The following is a 14,149-nucleotide window of genomic DNA, read 5'->3' on the forward strand; positions in this document are numbered from 1 at the left end:
AATCGTACCGTAGGATCTTGACATTGCAGATTACTGGATTTGAAACTCAAATATTTGGGTTTGAGATTTTCCTCTGCCTCTTAACTGGCTGTTGATTTTGGACAAGACAGCACTGCGAGCTTCAGCGCCATCATCTTTCTTTATCTACATACTGATTTCAGTGACACTCTCAGAGTTATTTTGAGGACCATGGAGTTAACGCATACTCAGGCATTTCATAAATAGCAGAACATTAGAACAAAGACAAGGTGTGTTTCAAGATAGCTATGAGTGGTCCTTCCTTGGCTAAGGTTTGGAGACTGAGCAATGTTGGCACACCTGGGGGCCCCCTTCAATCACCTTCCATTCCCCTTGACCAATTATCAGCTGGTTCTTGTGTAATTTTTCTTCTTCTGCTTAGCACCAAAACCTCCTTCCCTTCTGTCCACAACACAAAATTCTATCATTCCTCCTTGCTGCTCTGACTATACTCTCGTCCTTCCCATGAAAACTGACTGCCTCCTGATGTCTCTGCGGCTCGTCCCTGTATAGGACCATGCACACCACCTCTCACGAAGCTGCACCTGCCATCTCAGCCCATGTCCCTTGGCATGTGTGTGCCATTCTCCTGACGTATGGGCTGAAGATTTTAATGACTTCAGTCGAAGGTTACAGAGGGGACAAGTAAACATTGAATCCTCTCCATTACTACCTTTCTAGCTTGTGGAGAGAAACATTCACTGTGTACTGAACAGCTTGTCTCTTATTCACAAGAAAAAAAATACCCTGAGTCTGTCTTTGTGTAAACAGAGAGTCTTCCCAGCATAACCCCCAAACAAAGGGGTGGCCCAGACACTTTCTGCTTCTTTCACTAGATACACAGGCCTGTGTCACCCACTCTGAAAGTTCCAGAAACAGTTCTGACGACAATGGCTATAGTGGATGAATCAGATACTCCAGCATCCTGGAAGGCGTGTGTCTGTAGAAAAAAAGCAATTTTTCCTTCACTGCCCGGCAGGAGTCACCCCAGAGACATTCCAGGCTCGGGGCAAGTTCCCAAGTGCAGCTTACTTACCCCTTCTTAGCTCTAGACTCCCCTGTGATTATTACTTCATTCCAGTTTCCCCTGGAGGGAAACACAGCTGTTATGGTTTACTATAATTTCCTTAAGTGCCTTATGGACTACCTGGGAATGCAGGAGCTCAATGAATAAATGAATCAGTCCGTATGCATATGTATAAACTGTATTATTTATTATTAAAATGCATTAAAAGATGTCTAAATATTAAATTATATTAATATATCATATTTGCACAAATCCCCTCCTTGACTGATGTTTCGGAGATTATCCATAGAAGCTGGAAAGCACATAGGTTTTACTCTTTTCCAATTCATTGGCAGGGGGGACATCTTTTGCAAGGGGCTCTTCAGAATGAGAGTGATAATCACGCGGGCTGCAGAGCGCTGTGACAGAAATGCTCCCAACCGCTAGGCAGGTCCCTCCTCTGTTTCCCGGACTCAAGGCTTTGTATCTCAACTCAGCCCATTTCCCTAGGTAACCAGAATGCCATCCTGGCCTCTAGTAACTGTTCTCTACCAAGGGCCATGGTTCTCAACTCTGGCTGCATATTACAATTACTGTGTAGCTTTTAAAAAACTTTGAGGGGCGCCTGGGGAGTGCAGTCATTAAGCGTCTGCCTTCAGCTCAGGGCGTGATCCCAGCGTTCCGGGATCGAGTCCCACATCGGGCTCCTCCGCTGGGAGCCTGCTTCTTCCTCTCCCACTCCCCTGCTGTGTTCCCTCTCTCGCTGGCTGTCTCTCTGTCACATAAATAAATAAAATCTTTAAAAAGAAATAAAAAAATAAAAAAATTTGAGATCCCCTAGTTCCACTCATGTCATTGCAAATGGCAAGATATCATTCTTTTGATGGCTGAGTAATATTCCATTGTATGTATATCCCACATCTTCTTTAACCATTCATCTGTTGACGGACATCTGGGCTCTTTCCACAGTTCGGCTATTATGGACATTGCTGCTATGAACACTGGGGTGCATGTGCCCCTTCAGATCACTATGTTTGTATCTTCTGGGTAAATACCTAGTAGTGCAATTGCTGGGCTGTGGGGAAGCTCTATTTTTAACTTTTTGAGGAACCTCCATACTGTTTTCCAGAGTGGCTGTTTTCCAGCTTGCACATGCTAAGCAAAATAAGTCAATCAGAGAAAGACAATTATAATATGATTTCACTTGTATGTGGAATTTATGAAACAAAACAGAGGATCATAGGGGAAGGGAGGGAAAAAAAAATAAGACAAAATCAGAGAGGGAGACAAGCCATAAGAGACTCTTAAATGTAGGAAACAAACTGAGGGCTGCTGGAGGGGAGGGGGGTGGGGGATGGGTAACTGGGTGATGAACATTAAGGAGGGCACATAATGAGCACTGGGTGTTATATAAGACTGATGAATCACTGAACTCTACCTCTTAAACTAATAACACACTAAGGTTAATTAATTGAATTTAAATAAAATTTAAAAAAATTCTGAGATCCTAACCCAAAAGGCTGATTTAATTGACCTGGGGTGAGGTTAGGTCTGGGTGCGTTTTCACATCTTTCCTGGTGGAGAACTGCAGTTCCATAGCATCAGGAACATTTGGCCTCGCCTTCCAAACCATCAGGTGGTCTTATCGGGAGGTGTAATGTGGAACACCAAAGACCTGTTTGTTTTGAATCTACTGATTAGTCTAACTTTGTATACCAGCAATTTGAGTCAAGGAATTCCATTTCTCTCCGATTTAGAAGGAACTTCATGCAGAGAATGTCATCTAGGAACATGGCTATACCGCCTCACCAAGGGGCTGAGGCAGTTAAGATGATAGGGTTTTCTTCCTTCCTTCCTTCCTTCCTTCCTTCCTTCCTTCCTTCCTTCCTTCCTTCCTTCCTCTTTCTTTCTTTCTTTCTTTCTTTCTTTCTTTCTTTCTTTCTTTCTTTCTTTCTTTCTCTTTTTTTTTAATGTTTACATAACTACATATGGGTTATCTTGAAAACAAAGGGCATTTTTAAGCATTAGTGGCTCACTTGGTTGATGATATAAATGGTAGTCTTGACGATATTTTACCTGCTGACGTAAAAAAAAGATTGGAATAGACGAAAAAAACAATTAGGATAAAAAAGTTAGACAAAGGAAAAAAAAGATTGGGATAGAAAAATGAATTAGGTCATTGTTCTTTTCCATGCTAAAATTAGGACAGGTATTCAGAAGAACTAAAACAGCTTGGGTTAAGATCTGAAAATGAATTTGAACACAAAGATTATTCCAAGTTGATCTCAGAAAGAAAAAAAAAAAAACCATGCAAGGCAAGGGTCGCTGTCTCCCCTGGTGCGGTTTTTGCCTTAGTCTTTCTGGTCTCTTCTCCCCTCCCGCCGTGGGGTACATATGCTCAGTATTTGAGAGCAGCCCTTGCTGACACACTGTGTGACCTTCTCCCTGACCTGTCACCTTCTCCCTGACCTGGCAGTTCACCAGTAAAACTGCTCGGGGGTGGGCACTAGAAAGTCTTGTTTTCTTGGCTAATGAGTCAAGATACTTTTGAATGCTCACTCAAATCTTGTTTTTAGTTTTTGTCCTTTTTGGAGGGGGGAAGAAAAGAAAAAGGAAGGTACCTAATTGAAGGTTTTTAAGGCAACATTGGTCAATCCTGTTTTCCTTTTCTCTTTGAAATTAGTCAAATTATACTGAATAATATATTTCAAATTATTTCCTGAGATATGGATACATTATGACTCAGAGATCTATGTCTTCTAACAAAATAAAAAAGCAGGCCAGAGGCCAGGGCGGGGTAGGCTTTACTGATCGCAAGAGCCACTCCCTTTGATTCTGGCAGATTCTGGTGGGGTCTGAGAGACCCTGGCCACGGGAAGCCTACTGACACATGCCGGGGACACAAGACCATTACCCCTGGCACTCACGCGCTCACAGGGTTGAAATTTGAGGAGGAGCACCAGGGGAGGGTCAGTAGTCCTGTCTCCCCAAAGCTGGTGTGGCAAACGCCCTTACCATGAGGGTGGTAATAGGTCACTGGGGTTGCTCCCAGGCTGGATAAACGACTCCTAAGACAAGAAATCTACAACAGCAGACAATGGACTCTGAAAACTTCCCTCGCTCCAGGGACCGAAAGTGGTGACCCACAGCCACGGTGACCCTCAGCCCCGCTGTCTGATTTCTGCAGCGTGTGGCTGGGTGGGAGCCGGAGACTGCTGTGGCCGTGCCTTACAGATGTTTGTACAATAGGCAAGAAGGTTATTCTCAGCAGTCGTCCCCTCGTGGGACTAAAGCATTTGAAAGGTAAGGTCTCGAAATTTCAATATCAGGCCAATAATACATTCCATTTCCCTCACAATGGTTGGCTTACACGGACCTCTGCTGAGAAGAAAATGTATGCAGGGGCCATTCTGACCACCACCAAGCCTGGAAGGAACAGCAATAACAAAAAAGGTCAGGGAGGACCACAGCGCAATAAAAAAAATTAAAGGCAATGAAAAGCGTAAGTGAAAGCCATTCAAGGATGGGCTCTATTGTGTTCAGATGAGTTCTCTAGTTCGTGGGAAGTGAGAGATATAAAAAATCATCATTTCAAATCTTGATAGAAGACTTGTATTCTCTTCTTTTCACAGTTTAATTTCTATATGGTGTGTTTTCTGTTAACTAGAGCCGCCGAGAGGTCAAGGTCCTTAAGCTCACGGTGGCATATTAGAGTTTTTTGGAAGGGAAGAAAGGTAGTACACATTCAAATTGCTATCCATCGAAAATGGAATAACACCTAACTTCTTTAGGGCACTTGCTATCGGCCAGGGCCCGTGTGAAGTATTTTATATGTTTTATCTCATTCAGTTAAAAAATCGCAATCCTATATAATAGGCGCTATGGTTCTCCCCCATTTTACTGAGAGGAGGGGACGTTGAGGAAGTCAGGGACGTTGCCGGAAGGCACACGGCTAGTGGGCTGTATAGCCGACCTGTGAGGTCTACCCCACAGTGTGACGCTGGCCCTGGGCCAACGTCAAAAGCAACTCAGAGGGCTTCTAGCTGACGTGTGTGTGTGTGTGTGTGTGTGTGTGTGTGCAGTCATCACAATCCTGGCAAGAAGAGAAGAGAAGAAAACCCATGTCAACCACCTGAAACTACCTCTTGAAACATGTGTTTTTTCTTTTTTCTACCAGGTTGATTCCTGCCTTTAAACCTCCCATGGGTCCCTGCCATAGAATTAAATCCACGTGCTCGATAAGCATGGCCGGCCCCAGTCCCCTTCTCCACCACCTCGACCTCTCCTATATCCTGAGCTGTAGCCGCTCAGGAGCATTTCCAGAGAAGCCCTCCTCCAGCTGCTATCATCCTGTTCCTATGCAGGCTTCATTTAAACCTGCAAGTCCTGCCGTCTCAGCTTGGCCCACCGAAGGTCACCTCGTCAGGCAGGTGTTCCAAGACCTAAGCCACGGCTCCCCGTTTCTTCAAACATTTACAGTCAGTTGTGATGCCAGTGTGTTTTTAATGTACCTCTTCCTTGGTGGTCTGTGAATGTGGACCTGCTCATTCAGGTCACAGTTTCTCTGTGCCCAGTGGTCTTATACCTGCCTCCGTCATTCATACCCCCTTGCTAGCCCTGGTGGGAATCTGAGTGTGCAGCCTGTATCTGTAGCTGAGCATTGAGCCTGCTCTGTGCCAGGCACTCCTCGATGCTAAGGTGAGTTATAGAAACACAGTCCCCACCTTCGAGAAGCTTGTACTCGTATAAGGTAGAGATAAGTCAAGAACATATCACACTCTCATTTAAAGGGCAATAAGGTAAGTGTCCTAAGATACTTGAACTTCAAACTGAACTATGCTGCCTCTGGAGATTTTCCATGGGGCCCATGCTATTTTAAAAGGGTTCATTTCTAGGCATTTATCTCTATATGGATGCTACCCAAACTGATCTCCCTGAGAAGGAGCCCCCATGCACAGTGGTCTTTCTCGGACTTAACAAAACCCTCACCCCATCTCAAATGCTACGATGGGGCACTGCTCAGGTATACAACCTACAGGTCTGAAACAAAGCAATCGACTACAATTTTGGCTCTGAAAGCACACAGGACTTCCTGCCTTCCTTGTCTGAAACATGTTTCTATTACGGGTAAAATCTGATGTTAGAAATGGGGTATATTTTTTTTAAATAATGGGAAAATTTTCTTTCTTAAATAATGCCATTCAAACCTGTACTTTATCACATTAGAGACTGGGGTATTTTGGTTCGCGTCGGGATGTTCTGAATTCAGAACGCCCGAAGCAGTAGAGGCTAGTAACGCTTCCTCTTCTTTTTAGAGGGGGAGGAGGGGCAGAGAGAGGAGGAGAGGGAATCTTCAACAGGCTCCACGCCGAGTGCAGAGCCTGACATGGAGCATGACCTGAGCTGAAATCAAGAGCTGGACGCTTTACTGACGGAGCCACCCAGGTGTCCCTGGTCATGCCTATTCTTTTAAATGCAAGTGGAATGTTTTGCTGGACCACCAATTTTTTCTGGATGAAACCCAGGGCTGAAAGTTTCATGTGGTTCCTTTCAGGTTAGATATGCTTCAATCTGTAAAGTAGTTAAAATATATTTATCACATACCATAAGATATTTATTCTAATTACATCAATCCTCATTTTAGCTTAGAAAATATTTAATATTGTCTTTCTCCTTTTCACGAATGGGCCCAGTGGGCTGGAAAGCTGAGCCTGGCTACAAAAAGGCCAAGTCCAGAGGGAGCCGCTGAGCTCTCCTGCGGGATGCAGATGGATGTGTGTCTATAGTGAAGGGACCTATTTTATTTATTGAACAAAAACTCCCAAGAAAAAGGAACATGTTGAATATGAAGAGTAAAAAAGAGTGAAGAAAGAGATGATGCTCTATAATGATTAATGAGAGGGAAAACTTGGATATTTTACTCTAGATATATTAAAAAATGTTGAAATATTCCAAGGATGGTTCCCTGGGCATGCAGGTGGCTGGCAGAGACCAGCAGTGGAAATGTCTGGAATCCCAAAGATAGTGCAGCTTGGCCCCAGGTGGTGATTCCACTTGAGCAGCACACATGGAGTATGGGGGCGGGAAGGTCAGAGCAGTGGTGGGCAGGGTGACAGCCCTCCGGGTGGCCTCACACCCACTGGCACACTCAAGGTTACCTAGTGCAGAGACGAGGCTCCCATTTGAATCAGGCTGGGGAGACTGAGGCTGCCCTTGGAGGGAGTTTTGGATGAACTGAGTAGGATTCTTGCTATTCCTAGCATAAAGGAGCTGAGCCAGGGCATTGGGCTGGAAAGGGGACCTGGGAAGGGGGATGACAAGGATGGTGAGCAATTAACTGAGGCACAGTGACGAGCCCCTCGGGCCAGGTGTGCTTTCTGTGTACTGTCTCATTTATTCGCCACCGAGACTGTGTACATTTCCATTTTAAGATGAGAAACAGGTTTAGGAGAATAAACGCCCTTGAAGCTGGGATTGCAACCCAGGATAATCCAGCTGCACTTTTTAGATTTCAAAATGACCTTGGCAGACTAGGCGGGGGTGGGGCTTGTTGGTGAACGTCAGTCCTCCCACCGTGACGTGACTGGTCCCGGGTGTGGGAGGGGTGGCTGTGCATGGTGTGGGGTACACACTGAACAGTATAAGTAGAGATGAAGGGACAGGGACCCTACAGGCAAAGTAGCTGCAGAAAACCTAGGAGTCCTTGCTCTGGGCACTGGCCTGGTTTGGGCTTGCTCAAGTCCTTCAGCATCCAGTTCACTCCATTAGGGCTGAAGACCAGTGAAGGTAGAATACGGATGTGGAAAAAGATGAGCCTACGATTTATGCATTTATTTTAAAGCTCTTGCTCATAAATAAAAGGGTCCTAAAATTTTGATCCATTATTGTTATTGTTACTGCTGGCAATAATCTAGAATAAGTATTATGAAGTCAGTTATTCAACAGTCAGAGCATTAGATGCCCCTTCAGTGGTTTCTGAATAAGTTTTTACTACAAAACTTTGTGATTTCTCAATATGCTAGTTCCATAACACGTCTACAATTTTACATTTAGTAGCTTTTCATTTGTGCAGTAGTGAAATGTAAAAGGTAAAATATGCCACCATGTTTTACGGACTGAATCTGCCTCGTGTGTCACAAAAGCGATAATGGTGACACAGAAAACAGTCGGCTTCTGCATTAATAATCCTTAACAACACTTATTTGATGGGTGCATTTGCTGTTCCCTGAGGCTACGTATGTTAAAATCATGGATTTTTATGAATAATTTTTGGTTTTAGCTGCAGAAAGTGGAAGCGAAAGTTGAGATGGCTAGGTGCATGAGAGGTGATTTGCTCATTTTCCTGAATTGCTAAAAATATCCTACCCCCATAAATTACCATTTAAAAGAAACAATATAAATCAACTAAGGAATTAGAAGCAAACACTGAGGATTGTTCTATGATGGGGAAAACTTGGGAATACTTTATTTAACTTAAATTCAAAAATATAACTAGTAGCATGTTAAAATAGGATTTCTAAGGATAGCTCTTACGTGAAGCACTCTCTAAGTCCAGAATTACAGGGTTTGGGATGTTCACCAGTCTACTGGAATTTTCATTTAGTGACAGTAAAAGAGAAAATAGGCATTGGAGCTATAATAAAATACACCTTTTTAGAAGTAGTGTCAAAAGCGATGACTTAAATAATGACATTAAATAGTGTTTTCAGCTAATAATTTCAGTGGTTCGCACACAAAGATAAACCCCTTCTTACCCTGGAGTAGGCTTTCCCACTGCGAGTCTTTTCCCTTTGCCTGGCCCACTCAGGTTAGCAGCTACTTGCCAATTACCCCGTTTGTTCTAAATTGGCTCACAGGTGTGTGTTCTTCTTATAACCGAAAACCAGGCATACACTTCCTGCCATATCCATTAGTAACATTTCCCCTCAAACACATAATCCACTTGTTGATATTTACACTTCACTCATACCATTCCCTAAAATTGTCCTTTCAGACTGAAATAAGAAAGTGTACCAACATCAACTGTGCAAATATTTGTGGTTTTCCCTAGATGATTAGTTTCATGGAATGTTGGTTTCCAGGTGCATTACTAGAACATATGCAATCCTGATTGGACACCAAAAGGTCATGTCAGATTTAATCAAGAGAAAACTGGTACAAACCAAACACTAATGGACAGGCTGCACACAGACTCTAAAACAGCCCGGGAAGCCTCTGTCTGTGGCATGAGTCATAACCCTTCAAACATTATCTCTGTTTTGGTTAATAATTTGTCTTTCGTCTTATTCACTTATTTAATTAAACCAATTACAAAATATTTAAAACCAGAAATGATAAAGAATAACATAGTAGATACTCTTTGCTATGTCTTAATAAAGATATATTTAATCACTACCCATTTTCTGCCTAGGAAATATAAGGCACTTGGTATTTTAAAATTCTAATCTTTCCCTTTCCGCTTTTCATATTCATATTGTCTAGTACCTCAGTTCCAATGTGAGCTCATCCTACCTCTATCAGTCATTATTGTAACTCTTCTTTCCTCGTAAATTTTTATACATCTTCATCGTTTTTACTGTGGTTTTCCCTAATTTATTCCCTAATTTATCTTTGCTAGGATAAACTTCCTGCATTTCCACACCACTCTTAACTATGTCTCAAGTCACAGCAAAAATAAAGAAGCACATTTTAAAAAAAAGTAAACTGGAAACAAAATGAGTCAAGTATTCTGAGTACTTTCTTCCTTTCCCCTACCAAGAATTTTAAAACCTTTAAACAAGGAAATAAATGAAAATAGTGGCTTTGAGACCTAAGTTTGTCATAATATTTTTAGAAGTTTTCATTTTCCTTAAACAAAAGCTACATGTGTTAAAATTAACTTAAATAAAGCATTTAAAAATAAAAATCTGTAAGATCACCCTTGGGAGTCTTCAAATAAATTATTTCTGACACACAAACTCATACATACATTTAACCATTTAGCTACATTAGTATAGTAACAAAATCCCAAATAAAGAATAAAAAAATATAAAGTCATTTAAAGGATAACTGTGGTGGCTCTCATACCACATACGCCATATGATGACTTAAATTACAATCACGGGTTTTATTAAAAAGAAAAATATTTATAGATATTTTTATCTTTAAAAATGCTGGCACACAAACTTGCAACTAAAAAATTTTTGAAAGTGATACAAATGTTCTGTTAAGAAAACTTAGAAAAAAATCTTTCTATGCGTCGTACAGAAGTAGAATAAGGTGGTCTGATTGTGTTGCCAGGAAATTTGCTTTGGAAACTTGTTAATAAATTATTGGTGAAAAATTTTATTATCCTGTTTGCTTTCCCCTGTGTGAGTAGTGAGGCTTTGGGTGTGGGTCAGGGTAGAAGTCAACTCCACTCAAAGCCACAGGCATGATTACTCACAAGTGTAGTGTCTCCATTTTCTTGCTTGCATGTAAATATTTCACTGGGTATCTCCAAATTTTTTTAAAGAACACAACCATGATACTGTTATGTGATTTTAAAAAGAACAATAATTCTTTAAACTCACTGTACACTAGATTAACTATTGACCCTGAGGTCCTTTTCCTCAGGTAACACGCAGTGCTTGGGGGACACCTGCATTTCCTGGGGCTGCTGTGTGAAATGGATCTCAGAAGTGGTCTGCAGGAATTCCTTTTGGTTCAGCTCCACACTGTCTACTATCTCTTTGGTGCAAATTGTAACTGACCACTTTTAGGCACCTGGTCAACCTCTAGCCAAGCAGAAGATGGTGCCTGCCTAACCAGCCCCAAGCAACATAGAGAGGTTGAAGAAGGAGCCCAAGAGCACACATCTTTCCCTTTATTCCCTTCTCTGCTCCTCCGTCATTATTATTCTCTTTTCCACAAGATCCCTTCTTAGCCCCATTTGTTATCCAGCCTTCCATAGCTCCTCTCTAAAATATCTTAGCCTTCCATAGCTCCTCTCTAAAATATTCTTGTGTATTCTTGTGTATTCTTATCTCAGAAATTGGTTTGGACAAAGCCTGTTGTGAAGAAACTTGTCTGGCCTTTGGAATTAGTGGTTTTCACTTCTGTGATCAGACTCTACGTTTGCTTCAGGGAAGCCTTCCGAACACCAAGACTGGTGTCCTTTGCTGCTATCAGAGCTGCTCAATTTCTGCAAGACTTCAGAAACAGAAGGAAAATATGTCTCTCCAAGCTTATGATACAGCTTATCGTCTTTCCAACCCATGTCTGTCCTTTGTTTCAAAATGATGACAATCTTTGCACTTTGAGGAGGATGCAGGATATTGGTGAAAAAGTAAGTGGTTCCCTTTGATACATCCTTCTGGAAGGAAGTATGAACAGCGTGCAGAATTATTAATCTTTATGGAAACTATATGGGTATATACTATACCTGCATTAAAGCCTGAATGGCCTATGTGTTACTGAAAATGTGTCTTCTGGAATCCACATGATGATAATGATAAGAATCACAGCTAATATTTATTGAGTGGTTGCTTGCAGAGCTGGCATCTAAGCCTAGACAGTCTAACTCTGGAATCCACTCTCATTAGCCTCTCTTCTCCATTGCCACTTGGAGGGGAAAGTCTTATCCTAGCTACTGACATAAAAATAATGCTTGTATATGGAAGGAATTTGGGGACTCCAGTTTCAAAGATTTGATCGTGGCCATGTTGCATAAGCAACGCTTGTGAAAAAAACCAGCTATGGCGTGATCCTTAAGATGACCTGCACTTGAAACTGAAATGTTCCAAAGTACTTCTTGAAACCCATCTATCTAAATGAACCATTATTTGGATTTTGCTAATTTGGATTTGTGGACTATATTCAGCCATCCTCTAGAATCAGGCCTCCCTGGCAGTTACATAAACATTTTCAGCATGCAGTGGTACCACTGTGAATGGGAAGGCAAAGGCTGCTATTATTCCTGATGTGGAAAGCTGAATGATAAAGGCAGACAAATCAGATTTGAGTGACAGGGATAAAGATTAGGCCTCCAAAGAGAAACTCTTATATAGAGAAGAATGAAAGGGTTGGTAGGCAGTGTGTGGCAATAATCTGTTCTACCCTGCAGAGACAGACCCCACTACCAGAGGGACCTTTGGTCCTTGATTCCTGGGAAGGGTTGTATAGCAATATTGCCTGAAGAGCTGGGAAGAGGTGCACGAGAAAGTGTTTGCAGCCTCAGAAGGGAGGCACATGACAGATGTTCACACCACAAGAGCCTCTTGCTGGCTGAGTCACAGAGCATTCATCAGGCCTGTCTCTGAAGAGAACCCTCATAAACTCATCTTGAGTACTTGTTCATGCTGTAAAGAGGGGGCCAGAGAAAAGGCAATCAAGGAGAAAAAAAGAAGAATGGCAGCCTTCAGAATGAAGGGGTTTGGTGACCCAAAGGATCTGGCTGCCTTCTGTCAAGCAGAAATAAAGCAAAGGGAAAAACCTATATTCACATGCTTCAGGGGCCACTGCCAGAAAAATAAAAGCTTTCATTAGTCTCTGTATTCTTTAATTAAGCCTTTCTCAGTATACAAGTGGGATCTGCTTTTATTTAAGAAAGAAGAGAATAAATCTAATAAATGAATAAAATAGAGATAAGTTGATTCCCTAGACATCACGCAGCGTAGGCAATCTCAATTTTCAATGGCAGCGTGGGGCATTGCATCAGAAAATTTCCAGAAGCATCCTTCTGAGCAAGAAGGCAAGGCACAAAAGTAACTTGCAATGGCCAGAAATTTCCTAAATTATCTGCTGCAAACTTGTTCAAAACTGTGTTGGTGTGTGATCAGGGAACCTGATCACGAGAGTCAGGAAAATTCCATTTCTGCACTGGGTTTCACTTTTCCACCTGCTATGGAGTAGGGGCAAGGGAGAAAAATAGCCTGAAGTAGTTCCCAGATGTGGTCTTACTGCAAAATCACAACTTAGTACTGGTTGTTTGTATATACACCAGCACTACGTAATTCCTGAGGTCAGCACTGTATTCCCAGCCCTGTCTGAACCAGCCACTTGGTATGTTCACAGAAATATTTGTTCAGTTTTGGATGAATTGGGTCTGAGAGCAATGTCTTTACTTTGAAAAGGTCCATGATGCCAGCCCTGGGGCCTGTGGCCCTGGGTACTCAGCTACAACTCTATCCTTTCAAATGGCTGAACCTGGAAGAAAGACACGCTCTCATATTTTTCCTCAATTGGACAAAAGGCCCCTCAGGAGACTGGAAACACATTAAGTTTCTCCGAAGTTGTACACTGCGTGCGATCTCTGAAAATATTCATGAATGCTAATCCATACAGTTTGCAAATACTTTCATATACAAGACTCACTTGAACTTGTATGGATGAAAATCACTTAGAGCAATTTGTGCTTTAAGTTCAACTGTTTCAATGACAAAACAGGGGAAATGGACTTCAAGACTTTTAAAGTTTCTACCAGCTTGAAAAGATTCTAGAATTTTCTACCTCAAATGAGGAACTCCAGTAAATTATTCTTATGGATTCAAAAAGCATTTGGAACAATCTAAAACTGGGTGCCTGCTTGACAGCAGCATCGTTTGTCTTCCAATTATTCTGTGTTGGTTTAGGTTCCATTACTCGAGGGACATGTTTTCCTTCGTGGCATCTGTAACAATATGGGTGGATGTCACCTATTGCAATCTATTTTTGGTTTTTATCTTTTAATTTGCAACCTGTTTTTAAACGTTCTCACTACTAACGAGCAGGTTTATTAAGAGCATAGGGTGAGAAACGTTTGTGATCTGACCTTTTGGCTAATTGGCCAGTCTCTGTTGAAATTAATCTGGTGAAGAAAAATTATGGTGTCAAAGGCAGTTTGTGGAGAAGCTGTTAATTGCAATTGTTCATTCTTCTTTGGAAAACTGTACAGGGAGAGTAACATGCAGTGGGTCCTCCATGGAGAGCTTGACCCTGGGCATATGGAATGCAGACCTCACAAAGGGTCACTGTTTGCCCGGTATAAATGACACATCCTCAAAGCCTCCCTATTTAAGTTTGAAAACTAGAGACCACATTACCAGGCAAGACTTTTAAATCAACCTCAGAGACGATACAATAAGTGACTCCAAACATAGTCTGCAACCTATCAGCAATATGGCGGCC

General features: G+C 42.0%; 1 protein-coding gene across 6 annotated transcripts in view; it reads right to left on the minus strand.

The window, feature by feature from the left end:
* PTPRM (protein tyrosine phosphatase receptor type M) overlaps positions 1 to 14,149 on the minus strand; it is a 784,719-nt gene that overhangs the window by 53,392 nt on the left and 717,178 nt on the right. The window lies entirely within an intron of this gene.

This window comes from Ailuropoda melanoleuca, chromosome 14 (assembly GCF_002007445.2).
Source record: "Ailuropoda melanoleuca isolate Jingjing chromosome 14, ASM200744v2, whole genome shotgun sequence".
Lineage (NCBI taxonomy): Eukaryota > Metazoa > Chordata > Mammalia > Carnivora > Ursidae > Ailuropoda > Ailuropoda melanoleuca.